This window comes from Schistocerca piceifrons, chromosome 3, assembly GCF_021461385.2.
Source record: "Schistocerca piceifrons isolate TAMUIC-IGC-003096 chromosome 3, iqSchPice1.1, whole genome shotgun sequence".
NCBI classification, from domain to species: Eukaryota; Metazoa; Arthropoda; class Insecta; order Orthoptera; family Acrididae; genus Schistocerca; species Schistocerca piceifrons.
The window spans coordinates 633194373-633217950 of NC_060140.1; positions in this window are offsets into that span (position 1 = coordinate 633194373).

Genomic DNA, 23578 nt, shown 5'->3' on the forward strand with positions numbered 1-23578 from the left:
TCGGCAATCACGAATGTAAAGTAGAAATTTATAAATAAAACATTGCAGTAAATAAAATCTGCAGGTACCATCTTAACGACTTTAAATGACGAGTAAAATACTAGATGTAGTTTTCAGAATGTGGTATATTTCTCTAAAACATTCATTGGTGTCGATGGTTAAGCAATTAAATAAAATATAAGTTTAATAACCGGCAAACAATAGATTCCTACTGCACGTAATTAGTTATGGACGACAACACAGCTCGTGAGATATTCACTTCTAAAAGCAAACTACGTCTTCACTGTAGAAACCTCTGAAATCTCACACGTTCACAAGTCCGCACTCCAAAGTATTTCTATCTCTCGCGACCACTCGCAAACCGCTCCACACTCCAAGTCTCTCTCACCAACGTGCGTCCCTCGCGCTGTTCTGTCCCAGGCTCCCCTCTGTCTTCTACCTTACTTCCATTCAGTCTCCCCATTGACGAGCGCTGTGACTTAAGAGAGCGCTCCCACCATGTCTTCGTGCCAACGCACATTCACAAACGTAATGAAACACATTCGAAATACTTGACTTACATTTAAATAATTGGAAATTAAATAAATATTGTTATGGCTGGACCATAAACAAGCTCTAACATACATTAGTAAATACATAAAAAATTAAATAAACAAATATCAAAGGAATAGAAAGCTAAATTAAGCTAGAGGCCTAATGTCTCTGTGCTTTCTAAAACACGGTAAATATTTGACCAATTTATTCATGAATCGTATATATCGGATACAAACAAAGACATGGATGAATAAATATATTTATAATCATGCTGCCACCGTTTTTTCGTGTGACTGTGGAGTACTCATTGCCTGACACGATCTATAGCAATCGGCCACTTTGACCACCAATAACTCATGTACTATTCATTACATGCCTGTAATTCAAACCAATTTAGCTTTATACTAAAAGCTTTGTAAAGACACGTCTATCGAGAAAATCTAATGAACAGTTTAGGTCTTGGAAATTCATTGCTGCGGGTTACTTGTATAATTAACAGTCACATAATAAATTTTAAACTAAGAATGGTAATAAAAATCTGATTACAGCATCAGAATCGTCGTGCAAATAATGGTATTGTACAAGTTTCTTTTTGAGGTACCATGATTCATCTGGCTACTATTAGTTTCCATACAAAATTCGAAATGTCTGTCATTATGGTTTCACAAAGTCCGCTATCCTTGCTTTGACACAGCATCACCATGGAATTCCTAGCCACGCTGTCGGCCTGTACCCCAGCTAACGTTCGGCACCACGTGGCTGCCGACGAGCCACGCGGCCTGCTGAGAGACCCCAGCACAGCCACGCCAAGTCGAAACTTATAATATTTCCACTGCGCTACAACTCGCCCGTTACCTCACACCATACTTTTTGCCAGACGTGTTACCCTCTTGGACTGTTGCTTCCACCAAGGCATTTCCTCTCGTCATCACCGTACTCAGCTCTGCTGTCAATCTGACCACAATGATGATGCATCGCACTTGATGATTTCATGTATAATACTTCAGTGCACACACTTTGTCCATGTAATATCGCCAAAATTTCCTAATTCACATAGCGTTACTACCTATCTTATCACAAACGTTTCTCCCTTAAGATAAATTACAGTCTTCACAAACATAAAACTACTAAGAGACATTATAAAACTTTCGTATTTGAACAGTACATAAGATTTTCCTTATTATAATATACAAAGCTTTACATGTATTTTAACACATCAACATCTATCACCGTTCTATATGTACATTTTATTTTCCCCATTCTTTTCTATCAGTATAAAGGTTATGTTTTCCTCATCTTCATCACGATGAATAGTAAGTATGTTAGTATGCGTTCTTTTTCTTTTCTTCTAACTACAAGTACATCATATTATAATTAAAACTTCGCACCTTGACCCCTCCTCCCTCGCCTTTTTCTCTGAAATATCTTCTATTTAGCATAAACTGTAACGGAACTTCTCTGCTTCCCCCTTTTCAGAACTTTCTCCACTGTCCTATTGCATTGTTCTAGAGCTTGTACTTTTATTATTTGTAGTTATCTCTATGTCCATCTTCTAAACAGTAAACTTTTATATTACTTTCTCCCCCTATCATAATCTTCCTTATTGAAATCATCCCTGTGTTAAAACTCACATGCCTCATGCCTCTGTCTACATACTTCCAAGAAATAACATCTTTCTCACTTTCCTTAATAATTCAATTCTGTTTCTTAATTTTTATCTCCTAACACTCTTTTATATCTACTTCCCTCACATCTGCATTTAATATCAACTGGTGCTAACTTCCACAGGTCGTATATGCTTCTCATTTTCCTCCAAAATATCTCCTCAACCGAATATTCACTCTCTGCGATGGAGCAAACCACAAATGAGTATTTCCTTCGTGCCTAAGTCTTTAGACAAGAAATTTTTTGGCTTCCTTTTGTCCACAAAAAATCAACTTCTTTCTACTTTCCACTACATTTTAGGAGAGAATCTACTACTATTTCGTCAAACTATCCACATGCTAATCTTTATCTTCTTCCTTTCTTTCCACTTATTTCCCATAAGACATTTTTTTCGGCAGAAGAGTTACTTTAGTTCTCAGTGTATTGTTCTTTCTTCACAACTATCCTTTTGATCCACTGAGAAAGTTAACCATTTAATTTATTCAGATAAGAGCAAATTAAATTTTTTTTTGTACGCATATTCTTAGCTTCCCTACTCTTTCACTTCTAGATTTTGCTCTAATTGGAATCTGGATATTTGATACACCAAATTTTTCTTGTGGAGTTAATATTTGCTGTTTTACCCTTTGTACAATTTCAAGTGACTCACATGGTGCAAGCCCAATGATTTTCCTGTTCTTGAGTAAATCAGTTCGACTGCATTATATTGAACCACTTTACTTACTTCCATAGGACCTTTATATACTGAAATGAATTTATGGCTTTGATGTTTTTTCTGGTCAGAGAGATGGTAGGTTTCTACAAGTACATTTTGTCCTAGTGAAAATATTCGTGAGGTTGCCGTTTTGGCCGCTCGGTTCTTTCTATGTAATGCCACAGCTTTCAAATTTCCCAGTTCCAATTCCACTAAATGTTGATGTTGTACTCTGGGTACTGGTGGGAACTTAATTATTTTTCGTGTAAGTCCCTGTCATATATACATCATCTGACTTGTGCATCAATACTGGTATTGCCAGTGGTGCATTATCCTCTTGGCATAACATTTCACTCTCGATTTCGTGTAAATGAACTACATCCTCCACAATTTGGTCATCATCAGTTTTTGTACAGCTGCCTATATTAACTGTTGACAACTCTTGTTCCTCATTCTCGGACGATTCCCAGTCAATCGTCTCCCAACATGCTGGTATTTGTATCTGATCACCCCCTAAACGTATTTCTGAATCTTGTCCATCAAAGCTAAGTCTATTTACATATTTAATTATGAAATCAACTTCATTTGTCTACTGAATCTCTTGTGGCCGGCCTTCGTACAGTTCATCTAGCAAATTCTGCTTTTTACCAGGGTTTGGTGGCCTCAACCCGACTTGTTGTACCGGTTCATCTCTCGTGTGTTGTACTGCTGAAGTCTGATTCTCCCAACCTTTCTGCTTTCGAGGCATTGTAGTTCCACCCTATTAATTTGGGTTTTGTTGTGGAAAACCTCTAAACCTTTCTGCTTCATTTGTCTGGTGATCATATTGTGAATTATAGTTACCATCATAATTTCTGGAACCAGAGCCATTATTGTAATTCAGCGGCTCACCAAAACCATAATTATGGTCTGACATGTGTGAGTTGCCAAAACCAAAGGTATTATAGTCCCATGGACTATTACTATTCTTCCCAAAACGATTACCTTTCCCAACATTGCTATTGCCATTGTAAGTATTATTAAATGCCAATCGGTTGCTATTATTTCTCCCTACCATTGGTTTCTGTCACTGAACGTTGTTTCTTCGCGTCATTTTCACTGAAGGTGTATTAAAGTTTATAACATCCCTTTTTGTGCCTTTATATTATCTCCAGCTCTGCCAACCAACTATTGCTGATAACGCAAGGGTAACTTCTTTGTGCACATATGTATCAGTTCCCCATCACTGTTTGGATTGTCTAAACACGGAGTCTTTTACACCATTTGTTGAAAAAAGCTAACTGGCTTCTTTTCTCCTGAAGTTTCCAATGACGCCTTCTGTAACCATGCGTATTTTGTCATATTTTGGGTTTCCGCGGACCAATATCGCTCCAAAAACGGAGGCTTGAATTTTTCATACAACTGATAGTTTGCAGCAATTCTTTGCATCTTTTCCGCTATTACGTCTTCCATACGAGCACAAATGAAACCAAGTTTATGGCTAAGAGTCCAATGTTCTGTTAAAACGATCTGGAACTGATGTACAAACGTACGGGGTATAAGCCGTTCCTGTTTTCTTTGTAATGTTGGATTTTTCTGATTGTAAAAAAATTGTCATTGTCTAATTTTTCTATTGCACCATATCGCGTTTGTGTTTTCGTAACATTTTCCGTTCCTTTCAATTGTGTCACGTTTTCTTTTATTCATCCTACGACATTTGGATCCTAAGTCGACATTTTTGAGTCCCCTCTAGCATCGCATATACGTAGTGGTGTGCAGTTGCCTAAACAGAACCGACCCTTGGGTATGGGACAGGCAGATACTTTCAAATTTGCCGTTATTAGATTAGTGTTCTGTCTTTCTACTTGCTTTACATTGACCTTCGGTATATTACCCGTTATACTGTAACTAGTAAACTGAGAATTTGTTACGTGTGGCGCAGTAAACTGCTCTGTTATCGCGTCATTCGCTTACGTTCGGAGGGTCGACTGTCACTCTGTTGATATGCGCTCAGTTACCGCCTCTCGTCTCATTGTCTGCTGTGAACGCGCATTACCTGCTTCGCTCACCTGTGGCGACTGTACCTCTACCATTTGCTTCTGTTTCGGATCGAAAAATACTGACGCAACATCTTGTGGACATACAAACGGAGTCTCATGATTTTATAGATTTCCGCAACTGATTCGGGAGATTGAATAACGGACTTTGTCACCTTTAGATTGTTTTCCACCACTACGTCAGATGATACTACCGAATCCGTCGCCTCACTACTGCTTTTAGTACGGTTCTCAGGACACTGCTTAAGTTATATACGAAGCTTTTCATACTGCTGCTTATTTTTCGAGACGATGTTTACAATGGGTGTATCGAATCTTTTTAACGCGGCTTGCGTATCACGTTTTCTGACATTAAGTTCTTCCACGATTAGTAGCGCCTTGCCAGACGCCTTACGTGCTAAATTATCAACTCTTTGGTTGATATTAGGCACTGCATCCTGCGCCTGGTCAATGTCAGTACGCATCTATTTCTAATCGGCCATAAGCGATTGAATTAGCTCGCGAGTCTCTCGCCGCTTTCCAGAATCAATAAACTATTCATTAACTTCCTTTGGCAATTTTTGCTCATCATTGCGGACTTATTCGAACCCAGCATTGGTTTCAAAGTTGAGAACATTCAAAGCCACGTTTTTTTCGGCTTTTAAATTCGCCGTTTCGGTTTTTAAATCCCCCAATCCTGCATTTGTTTCGATTTTTAACTCTGCTAATTCTGTATTTGTTTATGTTTTTACGTCTGCTGACCCTGCTTTTGTTTCTGTTTTGAAGTCTGCTAACCCTGCATTAATTTGCTAGACAACGATAGTGAGTTGCTTCAACATTGCGAATATACAATCTGACTCTTCACCATCGTCATTTGTCACCAGTTGGTGCAAAACTTGCCGTTCACTTCTTTCACGTGACCCCTCACCGACTTCTGCGCATAGTGCTGACGCACATACACACATTCTTTCCGTAGTAAATTGTCCCGTTTCATTCAGAATTACAACATTTGGACAACGTACCTAAGTTGCACATCGTCTGATTCCGCTTCTGATCCACTAGGTCAGTCATCTGTTCGGCTTTGTGCGGTCTCAACCTGAGACACCGATCGCGAAATCGTCACCATTCCCTCTGCATTGTCACTTCGTTCGGTTTCGTGACCTGCATTCTATACATTTTGTTGTACCCCAATTTCTGTCCAATCCAGATCTTCAGTTAGCCCTATATGCGATGATCTAAGTCCGTCGGCCATCTCAGTCCTTCTGTCTTATGAAGATCTTCAGTTAGCCCTATATACGATGATCTACGTCCGTCCGCTATCTCTGTCAGTCTAACTAACCTGTGTCTTTCACGATTTGCGCGAGCCTGAACTCTAGTCAAAATTAAGTTATATGACCTGACGCGTCTCCAAAAATCTTAGAAAGTCTCTTACGCCTTTCATAAATCATTATCAACGCCGTTCACAGTTTGTGGGTATAGAAATCAACTCAACAACGCCGTGAATAACTTCGCACGCGCCTGGAAGGTCATAGACAAGCTACTTTTACTCAAAACACCAATATTTTCCTTTGCTCTGTTGATCACACATTTATAGTAATCTGGATACTATGCAGACACATATATTGAGTAGCCTTGTCACTTTTTGTTTAAAAGATGTATTTATTTCTTAATAGTAGATTTTAATTACTCTTTCTAATTCGACTAATTGCCATCATGGCAGCCCAACCGCTACCCTAGCAGGATCGCCATTATCTGGCACTCAACTCCTTTCCACGTTTCTCAGACATCAGCAAAGGCACCATATGAATAGATGTCTAGTGTTAGGAGTGTACCCTTATTCTATGACAGCGCTCATTGGTGTTTAGCTGTACACAGTTTGCTCAATTTCAGAATTACTGTCAAAGAAGCACACAAACTTACATAGATTGTGACATGACAATTTCAGGACGGTTGTCAGGATAACGCATTATGTCCTGTTTAGCAGAAATAACACTGAACAATACAATATCAAATTTAAGTGGAAGATCCTCTACAATATTTTCTTACTTATACACCTCGAAGTTGGCCAATATTATGACAAATCATCTGATTCCGATTTTAAGTTCGGTACTATTTAGGATGACAATATAATCTGTGGAAGATGGTTAGTTCTGTGACAAGATGAGCAACAGAATACTCAAGGTGGCTCGAGTTCACAGTGGACACAAGTTGGAGAACCAACAAGTTTACGCCTCTGCCAGTGACATTTACCTTTTAGCTGCCATGTACTCTTGGCTGCATGGCTGCTGTCGCCCTCTGAAAATCCTATAAAGAGCTAATAAAAATATTTACTGATTTTATCACCTGGAACTGTCCTATGTTTCTCATTATGTGAGGAAACATACACTCATCCCTAGTCTGGAAAACATGGCGATTTACATGTGCATAGATGGTGCAGTGGCTATGCATCAATGCCCTCACAGTTCTCACAGGAACAATGAACTGCGTGGCTATTTTGTTTGTCTGCTATTGGAGGTCAAAGACTCTGCAGCTAATTTCTAGCTGAATGTCAGCCGAAGTGAAAGCAGTGTTCACACAAAATTCCCCTTTTGCGTCATACAGAGTGTGATGCGCCCTGTTCTACACTTGACGCTGGTTCAGAGGAGAGACCACGAAGTTTTCGCTCATCTGTCTTTCATAGCAAACTGCCCCCCACCTGTGTCCTTTCGTGCTTCACGTCATGGCTATTTCAGACCAATGGGAGCATGCATTTCATCTTTGGGAAACTTCTTCTGCCAATCACAAAGGGCGTACCTTTCAACTGCGTCGAAATATCTCTGCTTCCTACTCCTCCCAACTTTATTTTAGCCAATTGGACATTTTGCGCCTGCTCGTGAAGCCTAAAAGTTACATGCATACATCAGGAACGTACCATGAGTAATTCACATGATCAACTCCATTAGTGGTCAGTTCGTATCCATCTTGAAATTCTCCAATGCAGTTTTCTAAAGAATTTGTCCGTAGCAAGCAGCGTTGCACCGCCATTTGCTCCTCTCGATCCATTGCCTGGAGCGTTCGTTGTCCCTCTCGCAGCAGGTCACCAAGCCCTTTTGGAAGTGTACCATTGTACTCGGGTCGTGACAGCACAACTCACGTCTGCCCCCAAACTAAAAAGTTTCTTCCGGCAACTTTTTCACTTTTTTCTTATTGACCTACAGGATTTGGGTTCGGTGTGTTAATACCGTTGGATCAGTGTCATCCCTTTTCATTACATACTGTACATTTTGATAGGCAAATCTGCTTATTATCACTGAAATATGTCAGGTGACATATCCTTCTACTTGTAACGCCGCATAAAATCTCGTGCGAAATTGACATTCATTCAAGCTGCCATCTTAGATTCGTGTTTTTCTTTTTGTGTTTCAATTCCTTTTTTTTTTTAGTTCTGCAGTGGTAGTTAAAAGTGCACGAATGTGAGGGAAAAAATGTTCCCTTTTACTATATAACATAATTATTTGTGTTCATGCTTTGGTTTTCTGGGTTCTGTACCACATCCACGAATTTGGCAGTTCAGTGATGCTACCAGTTTTGCAAAAGCTCTTTTTTGTTGGGGTGATTGTGTTGTTTTTGTTTAGTGTATTTGAGAGTCTGATAGTATTATATGTTCTTACATATGCAGGGTTTTTGTTTTGTGTACCCTTTTTTGTTCACTTTTCAGGTCATGCAAGATAATTTCTGTTATTCGTCATTCCTTGTCGTCAATGCTGAGAAGGAGTCAAGTGAAGTTACTTGGTGGCTAAAGTCTAGTAGACTTGGGAAGTACAATGGAACATGCTAATCATGGTAACGTCAACCCTTATGGCGACATGTTGGATGGGTTTCCCAGGGAGCAATCAGGCGCAAACACGTGTGAGAGGCATTCGGTATTGATAGATGATGCGGGATTAGAACAGGGAATTAACAGGGGTGATGAGTCTGATTATGGAGAGAACTGTGGCCATTTAGACCTATTAGTTATGAGTAGAAATTCGGAAAGGGAGATAGTAGCCAGACAGTGTGACGCTAATGCAGCAGCGCTCGGGAATCACGGGTCCTTTTGTCACTGGCAGGCACACATTATGAACCATAACTTGAGTCATCGCTCTTTTAGGTCAGCTTAAGAAACAGATAGATGATTCAGAAAGGAAACTGAAACAGGAGGTACAAGAAATAGAAAGGAAATGGATACAGGAGGTACAACAGTTACAAAGAGAACGAAAGCAGGAGGTAGAAGAATTAACCGGAAAACGAGAGCAGGAGGCTGAAAAATTAGAAAGAAAACGAAGGGAAGAGGCAGAAAAATTAGATAGGAAACGAAGGGAGAAGGCACAAGAACTGGAACGGAAAAGAGAGCCCGAGGACATCGCATTCAAGGAGGAGACTAGCGAATGCATGGACTAGTTTCTAGCAAAACTTTCTGATGTACGCAAACACGGGACGGAGGCCAAGAAAGACGCTCGCCTTGCCCGAATAGAGGCAGCAGGTGCGAAGGAGATCGCTCTTGCTGTTGACAACCGAGCAGAACATGCGAACTCCAAGGCAAACAATAGTTCGAAAGCCTTGGTGCAGGGACACAATGCAGAGGTCACCAACCCGGAGAATACTGCCAAGGTAGACAATCGACTATCTCAAATAGAGGAAAAGTTGCACACAAAAGCTTCGGGACCTAGTGAGGTGGAACAATAACGAGGCTGTGAAACTACAACGGGACGAGTGACGCCGTCAGGTGGGTCACAGAGCAGTGCAACGCGAGCCCCATCTTCTGCCGAGTGTTTGCGCACGCACGTGATACCTGTCAGCCGACGGATAAGATTACGCCAGACGTGTTCCCGGAGAATTTTGGTAGATGTGACGGCCGCAGATGACATGAGGTGTCCCATCACCTGAACCAAATCCCCGTGACCGAATCTGACAGATTCTCTAGAGCTAGGGTCGCACTTACGTTCGACCAGAAGCAATTTCTGTCTGTCCTAAAATGTCAATAATATACGGAAAATGGAGGTGGGTAACATCCTAAAGTTTGGATTGCACAATTCATCCGGTCGTTACCATCTTCATGGCCCCTCAGTGCTAAGCTGTAATTCATGAGACGGCAGCCGAACACATGCGAGCTGTCGCGGCAAAGTGCAGCACATTAGAAGAGTTCAAGGAAGCATTTCTTCCTACCTATTGGCACGAGAAATGCAGCACAGAGCAAAACAGGAGAGTATGATGTGGCTCGAACTCGAATCTTCGGGACACAAAGACCGGTAAAAATGTTTGAGGCGTTATTAAAGAAGAACGCATCCTGCAGCCCGTCGGAAATCATTCGTTTCTGTTTCTCGGAGCTCCCCATGCAGTACAAATAGGCACTCGTCGGTAGGTGCGGAGAGAGCACTGAAACTCTCAGATGTCCACTCAGCTGGCTGGAATGGACATATGAGAGGCAGAATGTAAGGGATGAACGCAGAGAAAATGACAGTAACAACCAACAACTGCATAAGAACAAGGATTGGTGCACTGAGCCCCATGGGCCACAGGGAGAGAGAGAGGAAACCCGACTACAGAAATTACGTGTACTAGAGCTGAGCAGGGAATAATGTGCGGCACTATGACCGTAACTGGCGGGAGCGGGAACAGAAGCAGCAAACTTCTGGAGCATGGCTTGGTCCAGACAGGAATCAGTGAGTAGGAGAAGCAGTTGAGATTCGTCCACCCAATCCCTCTCAGAACACGCGTAACCATAGCCCTCCACGAAATTGACGCCAGAGGGGCGTGAAAGAGGTTCGCAATCTTCGAGTGCGCACCATCTCCCACGAGATCGCCAAGCAGTTAGAACCATTGAAGACGCAATGGTCGATCGGCCCTTTCCACGTGTGTCACGTGAAGCACTCCATAGAATAGGGTCTTCGTAATGTACCACATATCTGTTTACAAGTTTTAGGTATTGTTTGTTTTATGTTCTGCAAATATAATTGTGTAAACATTAGGTGTTATATAGGGTTTACTTTTGGTTATATGGGTTGAGTGAAGTCTGTAACGGGCATTTGTATCTGACTACTGCCTTTTATCTTTGCCATTTTTCAGCGTCACATCATTCTGAAAGTTGTGCTTTTTCCTGTTTGCTTTTTGTTCCGTGACTGCTTTTCTCGTGGAGCATTGATGTGGAATGTGAACGCCATAATTATAAGCGGTACCTATCGGTGTTTGGGTGAAGACATTTTCTTTCTGAGGTCATGACTCATACGTGGATAATTTCGGCCTTTGCGGCTTTGATGGGGGAATTGTCATCTGGCATGTGTAAAACCTGGGCCGGTCGCGTGTGTCTGGTGGTGTAGTTGGGTGCTCACCACTCTTACAAATTCTTATGACAACGGGTGGGGCACTCTCTAGTAGCGTTGCACCTATCCCCTCATCAGTTTCGAGTGCGTATGGGCACGCCCTTGAGCGTTGCACCAGTTTTCTGTGGTGTTTTTTCGAGTGTGCTTAGCCACACCTGAGTCCCGTGTGCTGAATTCAGATTCGTAACATGCTAAGGAGGCCGCCGAGCCCGCCCTCGCCGCTGTGCGTTAGGTCTTACTACCGTGTGGCGAGAGGTGTGACTCACCTTCACGTTTAAGTACGCGTGTGTGTCTGTGTGTGTGTGTGTGTGTGTGTGTCTGTCTGTGTGTGTGTGTGTGAGTGTGTGTGTGTGTGTGTGTGTGCAGCCTCATCGTACAGCAAAGATACTGGGGAATAGTGATTCGCACGCCAACAACAAAAAAAAAAAAAAAAAACGCGGGACTGAACTGCATGTTTCTCAAGCATATCAGTTACGTCTCACTGCAGCCGTAGTTCCGTCTTACTGCTTGTGTTTCTAGTCTCTTGGTATAACCACAGACGTCTGGACCTTTGTCCGGCTTTCTTTATGGCGTTTCAGAGTCTGCTACGCATTTCGTCCTCGAGGTTACAGGAGCATCGGAGAAGAACTGCCTTCGAAACATCAATATCTCGGTGAGATGAGGGTGACGGCATTTCGCAACTCGGTTGTAACAGACCAGCCCAGATGGACCCATAAGTATCGAAATTTTATTTCCCTTCATGTAGGTTGTACTGCCGGTATTCACTGTCTTTTTTGTGTTGCCCTTTGTTTTGTTACTGTATACCACTGACTTTGTCCTTAAAATGTTCACAGATCTCCCAGACGCCACCACCACGTACGAGAACCAGGTTTTTAGACTTACAGTTGCATGTCGGGCTTAATCATTTAGATATAAGTAGTTGGAGGGTAGTTTCCAAGTACAGTTAGAGTCTAACATGCGAATTTCCATATAAGGTAATTAATAAATAAGGGGTACACCTGTCTGCTGTAGGATATTAGAAAATTTTTTGTGATTTTTCACGTCCATAGGTAAGTGCCACGTCTTTGTATTTTGTTTTATCTATATACAGTGTGGTCAGAAAATGTCGGAAACGCTTGTAGGGATGTTGCAGGGCAGGTTTTACTGAGATATGAATGTTACAAAAAAATTTCATATGTTGCGCCGTTTCCGAGTTATTTAGCATTGAAGTTAGCCAATCAGATCGTCGCGTGCGTAAATTCAAGTTTCAGCTAACGAGACAAAGCGTTCGTTGGGAAACACCGCCCCTGTCAGGCTGCTTGAATGCGAGCGCGCGACGCCCCGATTGGCTAAATTACACGCTAAATAACTCAGAAACGAAGCAACGTATCGAATTTCTTTCTTAACATTTATGTCCCAGTACAACCTGCCCTGTAACATCCCTACAATCATTTCACACATTTTCTGACCAGGGCGTGGCCATAACATTCAAATTTGTTAAATATAGGTAATTTTTCATTTGAAACCCTTATAATGTATGCATCAATGCAATGAGGAAAGACTTTACAATATAATAATAACATAAGAAATTTCGATTTTTCCATCATTTGTAAGTACCTTGTATCCATAAGCAAGCAATGGACATTGGGAGTGACTACTGCGAGTACAAGGCTGCTATAAAAAATGATGGCTCTGAAAACTTTTTATAAGCTTCTGAATTTGCCGAAAGTGCTTAACATTACCTATATAGCAGGTGAAATGCGAGATCCTGTCGTCTGTGTGCGGTGCTGCTGAAGCTGCTAGGTTCGGCAGTGCATCCGACTGTGAGAGATGTCCCCATTTCCGCCAGTGGTTTTCTCACATCCAAAAAAATATACTGTTTCGCCTGGGTGTCCGAGCGTCTTTACAACTACCTGCTCTCTCCGTCAAAACGGAAAAGCTGTACTCCACGACGGTGGAGAAGCAAGTCCTCTCCTCTCCTGTTGCTCACTACCTTCCGAAAAACAGCCGTCCCTCCCGATGTTCTTGAATAAACCTATAATGACCCAGCAGTGGTTACCGTGCCAATCACGTTTTCTAGCAGGGTGACTCAATCATCCTCAACCAGTCACTGCAGTGCAGTACACTTTCTGAACAAATACCACACAATGCCTATAAGTCCTCCAGCCAAACCCCCGGCAAATTTCACAAGATGAGTGAAGCTTCCTAATGAATCCAAGGCCTGTCTTGTCCATAAAACGATTTAGTGGGCGCCATTTTGGCGAGGCGTAGCGCCATCGAAGAAACATGACATCCAGGGAAATTTGTCATTCCGCCTCACAACGTGCGTTGTTCTTGTGATAAACACATTAGCCGGGTGCCAGTCCGACGCCCCTTTGCTTAGACCCGCACACGGGTTAAGGAGTCTACACTGTCACACCATGTCCACTCTCTAATAAGGCGGTTAGGCCAATGCCAGGATGCCCGGTGCTGGCACTTTCTAAGTAAGTGTCATTTCCATTCACGTCATGCTTAGCCGCCAGAGGAACAAGGCCATTCGCCAGAAAGGCGGCCCATAAACAACTTCCCTGCAGGGCCAACTGTTAATTTAAGTGATTATAAATGCAGGCTAGCAATGAGAAGGCTCCGCGAACTCCCTTGCTACTTGGGGAAAGTTCTAAAGCAGCCCCTAATGCAATGGTCACCTCCAGCTTGCAAAAACTGTCTCTACAGCTAAGTTTATTCCTACGACTGATACTAAAGTCATGCAAGTACTGCGAGGTCATTAGTATTTCACCCTAATCCTAATAGTTAATCAGATTACTATCAATTAGGGAAAAATTACATACACCAATGGCGAATGAAGGTGTATGATAATCACCGAGACGTGATGAAAGGGGAAGGGCCTGACGGGTATTACCAAGGGAGTGCCCTGCCCGGAAGGCATCACTGTCTTTCATTACTCTTCTTTCACAGCAGATCATATTTCGCCGTGTGGCTCATTTAAGGTAAGGGACAGTGTGACACAACGCGAGAAAAATGTCTCAAATAACACATCATAATAGCTACTGGTCGTGGTGAAGCAAGAAAAGACAGAGATCATAGAGGCGAATATTGCCAAACTCACAGCCAATTTCACTCTCATACTTCAAGTGATGCTCATTCATTCACAGGGATACCCACATGCACACACACATCCTAACCTCTAGTTGCAAGGAAGCGGAGCACTGCTGGGTGTTGCCATTGTCAGTCCCATCGACCACATCGTCTGGAAATCATCCAGACTTAATACGTTAAGAATGCGTAGTGTAATTGTTCCCTGCGCAAACACACACATTCACTAGACGAAGGAAAGGGAAAATCCTTACAAAAGATATTCCTCCCTATGTGAAAAGTGACCACATACAGTCAGTATCCCTGAGCAAAGGAAAGAGACAGCCATAGTGATGTGACCTAATGTCCTCTCACACTGATTGATCCATGAAACATGAGTATTACGCAACTTGCATTCACCTTTCTTTAATACATGGAACACACACTTGTGTAGAGGTATTTACAAAATGTGTGTCATAATTTGTACATGAAAAACATTTTTTATTACAAGTCTAACAGTATGCAAAAAGCTGGTGAGGATGCATACGAAAATAGATTATGCAGGGAACACCAAAAAAATGGAATCTGTTAGTAACTTTACATGAAAACACAAAACTAGGGATGTTTATACCAGGGACTGACTGGCAGTGGTCAGTTGCGGTTTAGTGGTTACCTTTACAAAAATGACACCTACTTACATCTATGGCAGCAAACAGACATATATAGTGTACAATGTTCAGCAGTGAAATAGATGATGATAAGAAACTGTCACTGAACGTTCGCTCATACAACAACAATGAAACACTTTTTTCTTGTCGTTTATGACATAAGTTGTAGATGCTAGCGTGCTTGGGCTCTCGTGTAGGTGTCAATAGAATTATTTTACGCAAGACACTACATAACACAGGCTGATGGCACAGTAGACTTTCTTGTACAATTTGTTCATGGAGGTGTGTCGAAGTGGCAGTGTGAATTGGTGATGCGAGTTGTGGGCTGCGTTACGGATCAGGTCCATGCTTCAGTCAGGGGGTGTGGCGTTGGTGGCCATGGCGCAAGATGCTAGACGCAAATCACAGCCCAGTGACGTCACTTGCCACTGTGGGGTGCAGTTGGTCACACAGACCACACTTACAAGAGGACCAACTGCACATATGACAGCCACCATTTCTCACAATGTGTTACAGCTTATGTATGATGTGCTAATAGGAGGACCAAGTGGCACCTCCTGTAGAATTTGCGACGTGCTGATGGCCTTAACAAACTGTAGGCAGTCATGCGGACTGCATCTACATGTGGACCAACTGACTGGCAACATCTAAAAGGCGCTCCAGGACGTCCCGTGGCAAATGCAGATGCCCCTCCAGTGGCACTGTTCATTGTTCACGGGTAGCCATGTTGACAGCAGCACGCCCCAAGCACCCCTCCTTCCAACTCACATAGCTAGTCGGGCCAGACCACTGGCTGGCGTCAGCTCAGCCCCCATAGAATGAAAGTGCGCACTGGCAGATACTAATCCACTCTCGGGGATCCCCCAAGGTCACTTCCCTAGTGTCACCTGCCGTCAAAACCGAGCATGGCACAGGCAGCCATTGTTCGCTGCTCTGAGAAGGGGTAGCCCTAGTGATCTGGCTGTCACAGCGTGGTCTACCGTGCCAGCTGTCTGGCGGGTTATCCCACATGCTTCTCATCAGTGGCCTTAGCCTCATCCCATGGTAACTAGTTTATTGTCTGACCTCCTCGTAACTTCATGAACAGTGCCTCTTCAGACCTTAACAAAACCTATTTGGTATGCTTTCCACGCTTCTACAAAATCTTGTACATAGTTACAGCAATGCGATGGATTCCGACTTACAAAGAAACTAAAATATTTTCAATCTAGATGATAATAAAAACACATAAAAGTTAAAATAGATATTTACGGATTACTACCATATACAGGGTGGTCAGAAAATGTGTGAAATGATTGTAGGGATGTTACAGGGCAGGTTGTACTGGGACATAAGTGTTAAGAAAGAAATTCGATACGTTGCTTCGTTTCTGAGTTATTTAGCATGTTATTTAGCCAATCGGGGCGTCGCGCGCTCGCATTCAAGCGGCCTGCCAGGGCGGTGTTTCCCAATGAGCACTTTGTCTCGTTAGCTGAAACTTGAATTTACGCACGCGACGATCTGATTGGCTAACTTCAATGCTAAATAACTCGGAAACGGCGCAACGCATGAAATTTTTTTTGTAACATTCTTATTTCAGTAAAACCTGCCCTGCAACATCCCTACAAGCGTTTCCGACATTTTCTGACCACAGTGTATATAGATAAAACAAAATACAAAAACGTGGCACTTACCTATGGACGTGAAAAATCACAATAAATTTTCTAATATCTAACAGCAGACAGGAGTACCCCTTATTTATTAATTACCTTATATGGAAATTCGCATGTTAGACTCTAACTGTACTTGGAAACTACCCTCCAACTACTTATATCTAAATGATTAAGCCCGACATGCAACTGTAAGTCTAAAAACGTGGTTCTCGTACGTGGTGGTGGCGTCTGGGAGATCTGTGAACATTTTAAGGACAAAGTCAGTGGTATACAGTAACAAAACAAAGGGCAACACAAAAAAGACAGTGAATACCGGCAGTACAACCTACATGAAGGGAAATAAAATTTCGATACTTATGGGTCCATCTGGGCTGGTCTGTTACAACCGAGTTGCGAAATGCCGTCACCCTCATCTCGCCGAGATATTGATGTTTCGAAGGCAGTTCTTCTCCGATTCTCCTGGTTTCTATGTTTCTGACTAGATATTCCTGTAACCTCGAGGACGAAATGCGTAGCAGACTCTGAAACTCCACAAAGAAAGCCGGACAAAGGTCCAGACGTCTGTGGTTATATCAAGAGACAAGAAACACAAGCAGTAAGACGGAACTACGGCTGCGGTGAGACGTAACTGATATGCTTGAGAAACATGCAGTTCAGTCCCGCGTTTTTTTTTTTTTTTTTGTTGTTGGCGTGCGAATCACTATTCCCCATTATCTTTGCTGCACGATGAGGCTGCACACACACACACACACACACACACACACACACACACACGCGTGTTTAAACGTGAAGGAGAGTCACACCTCTCGCCACACGGTAGTAAGACCTAACGCACAGCGGCGAGGGCGGGCTCGGCGGCCTCCTTAGCATGTTACGAATCTGAATGTTATGGCCACGCCCTCTTTATTTCTGTTACAGAAACGAGTATTATTTCGGAAAGAACTGTGAATTTTCTTTTTCCAGTGATAATACGTATGACACATTGTATATGTTGATAACAGTGCAAATTTCTAGTGTATGTAAATGATTATGTTTGCTTGTATATACTTTTGTTTCACTGAAGCAGTTTGTTCACGTGTTACTGAACGTCTGTTGCTCACGTGCTACATACATTTGAGGAAGCACATATCCTTTAATGTGCAGTAAAAACGAACCATGCCACACATCAAGAATTTCAATAAAAGGAAATTCCGTGGTAACCAGTTCACATACAAAGCAAGCCACACTTTTGAAGGTAACCTACGTACCAGCTCTTCAGGGAAGAAACTCCCACATGGCACGCCTCCTGATGATTCAAATTTAGGTGTTAACAATGACGCTGTTTGTAGTGGATTTGTTGTTGTTGTTGATGTGGCCATCTTATCTTCTTCGGTAAAGGAAGTGGTGAAATATAAACAATGTGATGGTGTAGGCTGAACAACAGAGAATCAGGAAGGGGTTAGTGTCGAAATTCGTTGTTTTGTGTAGATCCTGCAATAAATATACCTCGAAAATGACTTCGAACATTGTGCATAATTTATATGATGTGAATTTGAAGATAGTGTATGCAATACGTGCAATAGGAAAAGGAGGATAAGCTGTTCAAACGTTTTGTAGTTTGATGAATCTCTCCTCGTCCCATTATGGTCAGCAAGTACATAAAGATACTTTTAGGAGCCTTCACAGCTGTGTGTAAAGCATCTATGGAACGTGCAGTAGAAGAAACTGTATATATTAGTGGGACCAGGACATCGCTGTTGCACTTGACGGGACATGGCAACGTCAAAAACATCGTTTCTTGAATGGTGTTGTAAGTGATACTTCTATGGAGAATGGAAAATCTGTTGATGTTGAGTGCTTATCTAAGTACAGCCATACCTGCCATGGTATCACTGAAGGACACAGTGAACATCAGTGTTCTAAGAATTACGATATTTACAGTGGAGGTCGAGGCCCATTTATAATGTTAGATATACGTAGTACCTAGGCGATGGGGACTCCAAAGCTTTCAATAAAATTAATGAGTTCAATCTTTTTGGTGATACCTTGGTAACAAAACTGGAGTGTTGTGGACATGTGCAAAAGAGGATGGGTGCTAGATTGAGGAGGCTACGAAGAGAAATGAAAGGAAAGTTACTATCTGATGGAAAATCTCTGTCTGGCCGAGGCAGATAGACAGAAACTGAAATAGACCTTTTTGAGAGTTATTTAGGACTGGTCATTAGACGACATGCACCTCTTAATGATGTTACAGTAATGAGAAAAGCTGTATGGGTCACGTACTTTCATAAGTTGTCCACGGATGACCACCCTGTTCACGGACTTTGCCCTAAAGGAGCAGGATTTTGGTGTGGTTACCAAAAATCAAAAGAAAGTGGTCAAATATACCTTCGTAAGCTTTATATTCCTTAGCCTGTCATGAACGAAATACAACAAATTTTTAGAGACCTGAGTGACCCTGTTTTGCTAAGTAAATGTCTTCTTGGGGGCACTCAGAATACAAATGATGGTTTCAACCATTGCATATGGGGAGGATTACCCAATAGTGTTTCTGCACGGCTTAATACATAAAAAGTCGATGTGCTAGATGCACTGATATGTTTCAGTGATAGAGTGATAGGAACGTTGGATGTACGGAGAAATGTAGGCATAAAGTGTGGCTCCAATATGGAAGATCAATTGCTTGCATGTGACAGACAATGGATGTATGACGCTGATAGATTCGCTCTTCAAATTACTAAAGAAACAAGAAGTGCTGAAAGGAATGCCAAGAGGAAGCCTGAAGATGAAGAAGTACTGCAGGAAGAAGACTATGCTTCAGGAATGTTCTGGCGCACAGTTTAATTGGACTCATATCTTCATTCGCAATTTTTCAGAATTCAGGTACAAATATTTCCTAAAGTTTATAAAGCATTGCTCTAATATTTTTTCTGTAACTTGCAATACTCCGTATTTATGTAGTAGATCTAATGTTTACTGCAGAATAAACTAAATCATAAAAAAATAACATTTTATCAGGAAAAAATTGTAAAATTAAAGTGTAAGTTGTAATCTTTTTTATCCTTGTAATATACATAGTAGTTGGAATTAAATAGGTGTAGTACCTCAGCCATCATGTCATGCATATCTCGTAATAATTTGGACTCCTTCAAATGTATAGCATTGGATTACATGGCACCTCAGTTTGGGGAAGCAGTGCCTGAAATCTGGTATTGTCGGCACACTCTTCACATTGTGGAGCTCGCAATGTTAAATTCCCTAACGATTTCTGAAATGCAATGTGTCACCTGTCTACCTGCAATTACCATTCCATGTTGAAAGTCTGTTTATTCGCGTCATTCAGTCATAACCACTTCGGAAACCTTTTACATGATTAACCTGAATGCAAATGACATCTCCGCCACTGAACTACCCTTTTATACATTGTGTAAGTGACAACAGTTCCATCTGGAGGTGAGGCATGAAAAGCTTCCCTGAGTCAATCATTACAACACTGCGAAACATTTTAACGACCAGGAGTTAAGTTTCAATTTACGCTTCACTTGCTGTTATTTTAGTCACATATTTGTTGATATTACCCCCTTGGATAGGTGCACATGCAAGCACGCTGCTTCCGAGATTCAGGCATGTGTACCGGCTCGAGACCGAATCCTGCCGGTGGTTTAACGATGAGGGCCAGTATGTCGGTCAGCCTGAGTCTGGCTTTTAGGCAGTTCCCCCTCATCCGACTAAGTGAACTCGGTTTGGCGTCCAAGCTCACCTAAATTATATGGCATGCGGACATTTAGAAAACGATCGCCAAGTGTCACATGGTTAACAGTAGACGCAGACAGCTGGAGCACAGAAATTTCATCTAGGAAGGGGGAGAGGGGAGAGTAAAAGGATGGTGACAAGTAGGACATCCGGCCAGACACTGATAATACCAAATACGAATCTTGACATTCCGAATACTTGTCGATGGGGGATAAAGGCAAAAGGAATCGTAGGAGAAAAGGAAGAAAAAGACAGACGTGACTGGTAATACTGTTACATGTCCTCAGTTATGTACAGTTACAATGGTTCATAATGCGCAGAACTGGGTTTCGTTATGGGAGTAGGCGCCGTCGTTTAGCCGTGCCAGCTAGGCTGAGCGAAGTGTAGGTGATGGTGAAACTGCTGCATGAGGGTGCCATTTTTAACTCGGCAAGTGACACGAGAGGTGTTTATCTTGCTCAGTGCACCTGTTTGTACCGCTGTATTTACGCCAACGCTCTACTGACTGCTCTCTAAAGCGAGACACGCTAGCAGCGCTAGCAAGTTCCACCTACCAGTGCGGCAATCGGTTTGGCAGAGGCTGAGTTTTCAGTACTGAACTGACATTTACAGACCAAATATGTGTAAGAACCAATCCTCACTTACGTCACAGCACTGGAACAAGAGGTGGACTGGCAGAGTTAAAAATAATTGACATGTGGGTCCTTGATTAAATGCCGTCCGTGGTGGCCGAGTGGTTCTAGGCACTCCAGTCCGGAACCGCGCGACTGCTGCCGTCGCAGGTTCGAATCCTGCCTCAGGCATGGATGTGTGTGATGTCCTTAGGTTAGTTAGGTTTAAGTAGTTTTAAGTTCTAGGGGACTGATGACCTCAGATAAAGTCCCATAGTGCTCAGAGCCATTTGAACCTTGATTAAATCTCAATTGAATACTATATTCCATTGCTTGCGTTGTTAAGAAGATTGTCGCAACGTTCCTTCTGACATGCTTGTATGTCTGAAGGAACATTGCATCATTCTTCCCAATAACACTGCCACGCCAATTTCTTACTTATCCACCGTTACCAGGCAGCGGCTTTCAATTAACTTTTCCTCCCCTGTACGAACATTATATAGTTTGTGTACGAGTACAGGTTGTGACAAAGAAACGACGACATGTGGAAGTTTGGGTCTGGCCGTGATTTGTGCACGGAGAGCCACAGGGGGTAGCGGCCGCTCGCGTGAAGTTTGAAATCCGGGTTCGAGTCATGCTACGACGCAAATTTTCATTGTTGTCTTTCTTTTGTACAGCTGATGGTTTTTCCAATTTACTACTACGAATAAATTTTGTGCATCTCCATCTTGTTTTCAACATATTCGTGGTAGGGGTGACGCCACTCACGTCATCAATGATGCTACAGATGGCCATAAGTGAGAGACCTTTAAATGTGTTGTCAGTAACGTGATATCTTTTGCTCATCGAATAACTGAAATGTAAACATGAAAATAATGTTCACAGTTGAGATATTTACGATCGTTCACCAAATGATTCTGTATTGTTGTTACACTTTCGGAGAGCTGAATCAGAAGAAAGCGGAAGTTCTAGATGACATACTGACAAGAGTTTGCTTTATGCTAAGAAGACGATTTACGTACACCGCCTGGCAAGAATGTGAAATGCCCAGAAATGACGTTTCACGGGATGGAAGAGTATCAGAAGTTATTTCAGCGATTACAAAGTAGAGTTAGTTTTACAATCAACAGTGGAGTATAAGCCCACTTATCATTTTGACGTTGCAGCCTCTCTGGCCTGGATGCATGGTACGATTGGGTTGGGGCTAAATTCGTTATGTCCCCTTATGGAGCAATCTGTCCGACATCTGATGTCACTGGCCCTTGGTCTCCTAAAATGTGTGCTTACAGGCACTCAACGAGGAACGTATCAACGCGATACGCTGAATACTGGCACTTGCTGTTCCCACACTTGCTCTATTAAGGAAAGTCACGGCATTTTACTCCACGGCAGTACCTCAACATCATGCATGCAGTTTATAGATCATCCTGCTGTGTGTGGGCGAGCACAGTACTGATGAAAATATACAATGCTATATGGTTGTATAAGACGCTTGAGGAAGTTGTTTGTGGCGTACCTTTGTGCTATATGTCCTTAGCACCAACATCTGGGTCCTGTATTCGTCTGCAGTGGTTCCTCACACCATCTTCACATGAACTGCACAAATTGGTGCTATCGCACACACACAACCGAGAGCTGCGTTGGGCATTTCAGCATATCCTTTTGTGGGATGGGCTGCAGCGGCGTGGGGCTACTATTTCCAGAGACAGATGACTGATACCCAGCTGTCTGCTGAGAGATACCGCATGTCAACGCCACTAATGTGATACCATATTCCATCTCTCTCTCTCTCTCTTTCTCTCGCACCATTCTTCTTATTTGAAAAGGTAACATGCTTATCATTATGTACTGATAAAGTGAGATTATGTTGGTTAATATCAGATATTGCAATGTTCTTAGGCCGAAATATATGCTGCACAATTGTTTTAAATTTCAGGTACTACACACACACACACACACACACACACACACACACACACACACACACACACACACACACTGTGCCCGTAATCATTGATGATTAACCCATTAACAGAAGATCGGTTTATATATTTTGTTCTGCGAATTTCTGGACTCGGTCTTGAATACATACGTTTCAGCTTTCAGACCTACGCATTTGATAATACGTTCACCTATCAATTTCTCTCATTAATCCTACCTCTGATTATTTACCAGCGTATTATCATGCTTATTATTTACACGGAAACCTGATGTATCGAAGTATGTATGCACATCATTCCTGATAGACTTTTAAATTCGACATTTCAGTGTGATAAACTAAGCTATCAGTGTCTGTGTAGCACAGCTTTACACGGTTTGCTGCAGATTTGTTTAATATATATTTATAGTGAAAGTATATAGAAAAGTGTTCTGAAATATCTAAAATAACTAATCTGACTGCATTAAGCACGTGGTTCAATTCAATAACAACTAAATTTTCCTTAAAAATAACACTTCATTGAATATTTGGCTGCTCTTGTTACCTTCGCTTTTGTCTTGCTAGTCTTTTCTCCTGCACCTTCCACAAAATGTGTTTCTTTGCAAACACACTATTACCATTTTGAAAAACATTGTAAATTAATTGATTCCATCTTGTGCATTAATCCCAATACGTGGCC